This window comes from Oryx dammah, unplaced genomic scaffold, assembly GCF_014754425.2.
Source record: "Oryx dammah isolate SB20612 unplaced genomic scaffold, SCBI_Odam_1.1 HiC_scaffold_29, whole genome shotgun sequence".
Lineage (NCBI taxonomy): Eukaryota > Metazoa > Chordata > Mammalia > Artiodactyla > Bovidae > Oryx > Oryx dammah.
The window spans coordinates 58,807,327-58,815,908 of record NW_024070213.1 but is presented as its reverse complement, the minus strand read 5'-3'; the positions used below and the strand labels follow the sequence as shown (position 1 = coordinate 58,815,908).

Genomic DNA, 8,582 nt, shown 5'->3' with positions numbered 1-8,582 from the left:
ACAATATTGTCAGTGAAGTTATAGAAATTTATACAATGCCTTCCCTGAAGTTGGCTTAAAGCTCAACATTCAGAAAACTAAGATCATGGCATCTGGTCCCATCACTTCATGGCAAATAGATGGGGAAACAGTGGCAACAGTGACTGACTTTATTTTTCTCGGCTCCAAAATCACTGCAGATGGTGATTGCAGCCATGAAATTAAAAGACACTTACTCCTTGGAAGAAAAGTTATCACCAACCTACACAGATTAAAAAGCAGAGACATTACTTTGCCAACAAAGTTCCGTCTAGTCAAGGCTATGGTTTTTCCAATGGTCATGTATGGATGTGAGAGTTGGACTATAAAGAAGGCTGAGCACCAAAGAATTGATGCGTTTGAACTGTGGTGTTGGAGAAGACTCTTGAGAGTCCCTTGGACTGCAAGGAGATCCACCAGTCCATCTTAAAGGAGATGGGTCCCGGGTGTTCATTGGAAGGACTGATGTTGAAGCTGAAACTCCAATACTTTGGCCACCTGATGCGAAGAGCTGACTCACTGGAAAAGACCCTGATGCTGGGAAAGATTGAGGGCAGGAGGAGAAGGGGCCGACAGAGGATGAGATGGTTGGATGGCATCACTGACCCGATGGACATGGGTTTGGGTGAACTCCAGGAGTTGGTGATGGACAGGGAGGCCTGGCGTGCTGCAATTCATGGGGTCGCAAAGAGTCGGACATGACTGAGTGACTGAACTGAACTGAATGGGTAACTTGAACATGTAATAATTTTGAAGAACCAATGGCTTCAAAGTTCCTGCATTTGAAGAACAGCATACATTTACATAATCAAAAGTCAAACTAATCCCAAGTATAATAAAAAACCTAGCATCTCATGATCCAACTACTAAACACCAAAGATAATGAGAAAATATTTAATGTGGCTAGAAAAGAAAGACTAATTACATACTATGAACACTGGGGAATAATTGCATAAAAAATTTCTAATTTCTTCACAAACACTGGAGGCCAGAAAACAAAAGGTAATCTTTATAGAATTCTGAAAGAAAAAAACAATTGCCAACCCAGAATTCTGTACAGTGAAACTACTCTTCAAAAATGAAGGGGAAATAAAATAAAATATTTTCAGATAAAATAAAACAAAGAGTATTTTACATTAACACATTTGCTCTCCAAGAAGCTGTCAACAGTATAAATTATGTATGGGACTTTTCAACAGATGTCAAATTGGTTTAGAACTGTAGGGTATGAGAAGGACAAATATTACAGCAGTTTAGACAAAACAAAACAAAAATTCATTTTTGTCCCTTTTAAATGTTCAGACTGGTAGGATGAAAATATTCAATGAAGTCTTTGAGTTTCTAAGCTAATATCCCTGAAATGCTGTCAGGAAGCTGATGAGCTCTATTAATATTTTGTTTATTCACCATTCCTACTGTAATTACTCATCATCAATGTGCCAAATAGCTAGCCATTACATCTGCATAACAACATTGAGGTAGGCTAGAGAGGAGGAAAAGGGAGAACACTGTTTATCAAAGAATATTCCTGGAATTTGCACAAAGTATCTCGATTTACATTCTTCGGACAGAATTTATTCACTGGGCCACAAGTTGCAAGGAACTCTGGCAAGAGACATAAATAAATATTCCATTAACACAGAAGTAGTGGAGAATGTTTAGTTATTAGGAAATATCAATTTAAGACTCAATAAAAAATAACACAAACACTAATGAAAGGAAGCTTTTAGAATAGAAATGGAATTGCATACAGAACACGAAATGTCTAGAGAATTAATAATGGTGCATTCAGTATGAGGTACAGTTCTTTTCTATGACAGGCTAAATTCTTACACTGTTTTACATGGTCACTTTTTATTACCAATGAGAATGATTTTTTTTTCCTTTTTCTGTTTCCAAAACATTATCTATGTATTTAGGATTCCAAAACATGAATGTGTGGGAGGGCAAACATATTAGAGGAATCAAAACTGAATTCTCTGGAGACATAGTTTAAAGTAGCATAAAAAAAGAAAAAATATATATATAATTATATTTTGTAAAATATTTAGTGCATGGAGAGAACTCTTGTATAACATAAATTTGTGATCCTTTGGGAATGGGTTTCTTATATTTCATATCCTCATAAGATTTCTTCATAATTATTAGTTATTTTCCTTCAGGGCACAGAAAGTATAAATACTCCATGGGATCAAGTGTTGAATAATTTTATATGGCATAGTAGGTAATACTTAGAAATATATTCAATACATATATGAGCAAATTGTAATGGGCAAATGCAATACACTAGTCAAAAAATCTGAAAATAAGCTTTAATTACAAAGTATTCGCATTTACAAAGTTGCCAAAAATAGATTATAAAAAACAATCATTCACTGAGGAGTGGAGTGAGATCCACTCAGAGAAGAATAAAATATCAGCATTCTCTGTTCAGTAAGATGATTTAAAAAATTAAATATTGAGGCAGAGATTTTTTATGAATAAATGTGTATATATCTTCTCTGAAAAAATATTTGAGTTTTTAAGTGTTTTTGGCAGACTACTTGAGTCCAAACAGATGAAAAGAATTGATATGTCTAAAAGGTGGCACTAGAAGTAAAGAATCCATGTACCAACGCAGGAGATCCAAGAGACGCAGTCTTGATCCATGGATCAGGAAGATTCCCTGGAGTAGGAACTGGCAACCTGCTCCAGTATTCATGCCTGGAAAACTCCATGGACAGGAATGTGGAGGGCTACAGTTCGTCTGGCCATAGAGTTGGACATGGCTGAGCACCTGAGCACAAAAATAAAATTCAAAAACCATATTTTCTTTCAGATACATTTTTTATTTTATTTTGATTTTACTTTACAGTACTGTATTGGTTTTGCCATACATCAACATGAATCCGCCACAGGTGTACATGACTACTTTTGGTCTATTTTTACCGTAAGTATTAACTTGATTTTACTAAACCTCTCACAGTTTGATTTAGGGAAAATGGTAAAAGAAAACATATGGAATAGAGTGGTAATTTAGTACTAAAAAAAGTTTCCTTTAAAACTTATCTGATCTTCACAATGTCTAACACAACTAGACATCATCGCATTCATAGGGCCAGCATCTAATGGTTTTGTAATGTGAGCCTTGTAATTCTTTTACACTGTATATTGGGATTAGATGGTGTGTGTGATTATTGAAGTTCAAACAAGAAATGATTTGACACAGTAAAATTCTGATTTAAGTGTTTTATATATACATATGTCTACAATTGTTTCCACTGAATTGTGTCTGTTAATGAAGACAACTTTATAGTAGCTTGCTCTATAATTATGTGAATATAAAAAGAATGTCTATGAAAAAAATCATATCTTTTTTACCCATATCTGTCTACATTATTAACATGATTTTGGCAGATATTTTTTATTATAGACTCTTCCCACAAACTCCTTTAGCTACTATTGGAAACAACTTTTATTTGTCCTTTTATGTTATTTTTATCTATATACATGCTTTTTAAATAATAATGTGTGTTTTAGAGGTTGGAAATAATAATTACATCCTCAATACAGAAAAGCTTTAATCTAGTGACCATCATCAAACCTTAATCATTTTATGTGTTTGATGGTGAAAATATTGAGACAGGAAATTTTTCTTAGAGATACCATTAGTCTTTTATTCTGTAAAAGAAATACACTATAATTTGTCCTATAATTACTTGTACAAGATGTTGTACTTTTATGAGAAAAACTGGAAAATACATTTTTTCAATTTTAATACTGATTTCCAATTTTCTACCTGTCAAAGCCTGAACAACCATGTCTTGGCTATTATAATTTAATGTATATATTAGTATATATTATACATTCTTTTTCTTCTTTCCCATTATAATTTAGCACAAGATATTGAATATAGTTCTCTGTGTTATACAGTAGGATCTTGTTTGTTGTATGTTGTATATTAGTTGCATCTGCTAATCTCAAATTTCTGATTCATCCCACCCTCACTTCCTCTCACTCTTGGCAACCACAAATCTGTTCTCTATGTCTGCTGGAAATAAGTTCATTTGTAACATATTTTAGACTCCACATAAGTGACACCATATGGTATTTGTCTTTCTATTTCTGACATTTCATTTAAGTATGATCATCTCTAAGTCCATCTTGTTGCTGCAAATGACAATATTTCATTCTTTTTTTATGACTGAGTACTATTCCATTATATATATATGTGTGTATATATATATGTATATATAATATCTTCTTTATCCATTCGTCTGTTGATTGTCACCTTGGTTATTTCCATGTCTTGACTATTGCAAACAGTGCTACCATGAACATTAGAGGGCATGTATCTTCTCTAATTAGAATTTTCATTTTCCCCAACTAATCTATATGCCCAGGAGTGAGATTGCCAGATTATATGGCAACACTAGTTTTCTGAGGAACATTCATACTGTTTTTCATATGGGCTGTACCAATTTACATCCCCACTAATGGTGTAGAAGGGTTCCATTTTCTCCACATCCTCTCCAGCATTTGTTATTTATGGACATTTCAATGATGGCCATTCTGACCTGTGTGAGATGGTACCTCATTATAGTTTTAATTTGCATTTCTCTGGTGATTAGTGATATTGAGCATCTTTTCATGTCTGTTGGCCCTCTGTATAACTACCTTGCAGAAATGTCTATTAAGGACTTCTGCCTATTTTCAATTGGGTTACTTTTTGTTGTTGTTGTTTAGTTGCATGAGCTATTTGTATATTTTGGTAAGTATTTGTCAGTCACATCATTTGCAAATATTTCCTCCCAGTCAATAGTTGTTTCTTCATTTTGTTTGCAGTCTCCTTTGCTGTAAAAAAGCCTATAAGGTCTTTGGTCACCTGATGCCAAAGTCAGACAAGACTGAGCACCTTCAATTTTTTTTTTTTTCTTAAAAAGGATTGATTTTTACACTCTCTGATATTTCATTGTCAGCATAAAGAAATGCAGCTGATTTCTGTATGTTAATCTTGTATCCTGCTATCTTGCTGAATTCATTTTTTAGTTCTAATATTTTTTCATTTCTAATAGTTTTTGCGATGCTGTGCAGTGCCTAGTTGCTCAGTCATGTCTGACTCTTCGCAACTCCATGGACTGTAGCCCATCTGTTTATGGTGATTCTCCAGGCAAGAATACTGGGGTGGGTCGCCATTCCCTTCTACAAGGGCTCTTCCCAACCCACGGATCAAACCCAGGTCTCCCTCATTGCAGGTGGATTTTTTACCATGTGAGCCACCAGGGAAGCCCAAGAGTACTGAAGTGGGTAGCTTATCGCTTCTCAGGAGACCTTCCCAACCCAGGAATAGAACCAGGGTCTCCTGCATTGCAGGTGGATTCTTTACCTGCTGAGCTACCAGGGAAGTCCTTCAGTTCTAATAGTTCAGTTCTAATAGTTTAGGGTTTTCTATATACAGTATCGTGTCATCTGCATCTAATGACAATTTTACCCCTTCCCTTCAAATTTGGATAATTGTTGCTTCTTTTTCTTGTGTGAGTGCTCTGACTGGGCTTCCAATACTACATTGAATAGAAGTGGTGAGAGTGGGCATCCTTGTTTTGATCCAAATTTTAGCAGGAAGGCTTTCAACTATCAACTTTTCACTATTCAGTATTATGTTGGCTGTAGGTTTCTCATAAATAGCATTTATTATGTTGAGATATGTACCCTCTATACTCACTTTGGTAAGAGTTTCTATCACAAAGGGCAATTGAATTTTATCAAATGTTTCTTCTGCATTTACTGAAATGATCATATGGTTTTTATTATTTCTTTTGTTAACATGGTGTATTACATTGATTGATTTGTATATGTTGAGCCATCCTTGTTACCTAGTGATGAACTCAACTTGATTGTGGTGTATGACATTTTTTATGTGTTGTTGGATTCATTTTGCTAATATTTTGTTGAGAATTTTTGCATCTATATTCATCAAAGATATTTCTTTTTGGTAGTGTCTTTGTTTGGTTTTGGTATCAGAATGATGGTGGCTTTATAGAATGACTTTGGGAATGTTCTTTCCTTTTCAATCTTTTGGAAGACTTTGAGAAGGAGATGATATACTTTTCATAGCAATTAAATTTTGGTTCTAGTATGCATATTTCTTTAATTGAACAAGAAAAGAAAGTCATCAATACTCTGGTAGATTATCAAGAGAGAAATGTTTTTCCATGGATTTAAAGTCTAATATTCCTCTAATTTTTTCACATAAAAAGTAAAGAATTACAATTATTGTATAGATTATTTTTAGCAGAACTGCAAATTAAAGATTGAATTCTCTGTCCAGATACTCTGGAAATGCAAACTATTTTTCTTCCTGATGTAACCATCTTTAAAACAAAAATGAGCATAGTGTTCTTCTAGCTGAAACATCATTTTGCTTAACTTTACGTTAAACACTATTTATCACTGTTACTTTTCCTTTGGGATCATGATTTTCTTTCTTTCTTTTATACTATGAAGACCTGGAAAAGTAGAGGACAACGATGGGAAACCATACACGAGTGCCAGTGTTTATTCTAGCAGGTTTGACTGATGACCCACGATTGAAAATTGTATTGTTCATCTTCTTACTTCTCACTTACTTACTAAGTATCACTGGCAATTAGATCATCATCACACTTACCCTGGTGGATCCTCACCTCAAGACCCCAATGTATTTTTTCCTCCAGAATTTTTCTCTCTTAGAAGTATCCTAAAAAGCAAGAGAGTTCCAGAAAAACTCCTATTTCTGCTTTATTGACTATGCCAAAGCCTTTGACTGTGTGGATCACAATAAACTGTGGACAATTCTGAAAGAGATGGGAATACCAGACCACCTGACCTGTCTCTTGAGAAATCTGTATGCAGGTAAGGAAGCAACAGTTAGAACTGGACATGGAACAACAGACTGGCTCCAAATAGGAAAAGGAGTACATCAAGGCTGTATATTGTCACCCTGCTTATTTAACTTATATGCAGAGTACATCATGAGAAATGCTGGACTGGAAGACACACAAGCTGGAATCAAGATTTTTGGGAGAAATATCAATAACCTCAGATATGCAGATGACACCACCCTTATGGCAGAAAGTGAAGAGGAACTCAAAAGCTTCTTGATGAAAGTGAAAGAGGAGAGTGAAAAAGTTGGCTTAATGCTCAACATTCAGAAAACAAAGATCATGGCATCCAGTCCCATCACTTCATGGGAAATGGATGGGGAAACAGTGGAAACAGTGTCAGACTTTATTTTGGGGGGCTCCAAAATCACTGCAGATGGTGATTGTAGCCATGAAATCAAAAGATGCTTACTCCTTGGAAGAAAAGTTATGACCAACCTAGATAGTATATTCAAAAGCAGAGACATTACTTTGCCGACTAAGATCCGTCTAGTCCAGGTTACGATTTTTCCAGTAGTCATGTATGGATGTGAGAGTTGGACTGTGAAGAAGGCTGAGCACCGAAGAATTGATGCTTTTGAACTGTGGTGTTGGAGAAGACTCTTGCAAGTCCCTTGGACTGCAAGGAGATCCAACCAGTCCATTCTGAAGGAGATCAACCCTGCGATTTCTTTGGAAGGAATGATGCTAAAGCTGAAACCAGTACTTTGGCCACCTCATGCGAAGAGCTGACTCATTGGAAAAGACTCTGATGCTGGGAGGGATTGGGGGCAGGAGGAGAAGGGGACGACAGAGGATGAGATGGCTGGATGGCATCACTGACACGATGGACATGAATCTGAGTGAACTCTGGGAGTTGGTAATGGACAGGGAGGCCTGGCCTGCTGCGATTCATGGGGTCGCAAAGAATCGGACACAACTGAGGGACTGAACTGAACTGAACTGAACTGATACTACTACATGCATCCCTAAATTGCTGGCTACCATGGCAACTGGGGACAAAACAATTTCTTATAATAGTTGTGCAGCTGAAGTGTTCTTTGCTTTCCTTATTGGAGCATCTGAGTTTTATTTGCTAGCAGCTATGTCTTATGACCACTATATGCCATCTGTAAGCACCTGCATTACACAACCATCATGAACAATGAAATCTGCATTAAATTTGTCTCTGTAGCTGGCTTGCCAGATTCTTCGTCATCTTTCCACCACTCTTCTTAGGCCTAAATCTTGACTTCTGTGCTTCCAACACTGTTGACCATTTCTACTGTGACAAAACTCCCCTCCTGCAGATCTGCTCAGACACAGAGATCTTTGAGATGATGGGATACATCTCAGCTTTGGTGACACTTGTGGTCACATTGATAATATCATATACTTATATCACAAAAACAATTCTAAAAATCCCTCCCAATAATCAGAGGGAAAAAGCTTTTTCAACATGTTCTTCTCACATGGTTGTGATAACTCTGTACTATGGCAGCTGCATCTTCATGTATGCTAAACCGTCAGTCAAACAAAGAGTATCTTTTTCCAAGGGAATTGCAGTGCTCCAATACCTCTGTTGCACCACTTTTGAACACTTTTATCTACACTTTACAGAACTAACAAGTGAAAAATGCCTTTGTGAATATGATACACAGGATTCTTTCTTTCTCAAAGAAGTGA

The 8,582-nt window shown here is 36.0% G+C and overlaps 1 pseudogene; it reads left to right on the top strand.

The window, feature by feature from the left end:
• The first annotated feature begins 6,524 nt into the window (after window positions 1-6,524).
• LOC120857355 lies at window positions 6,525-8,582 on the top strand (annotated as a pseudogene).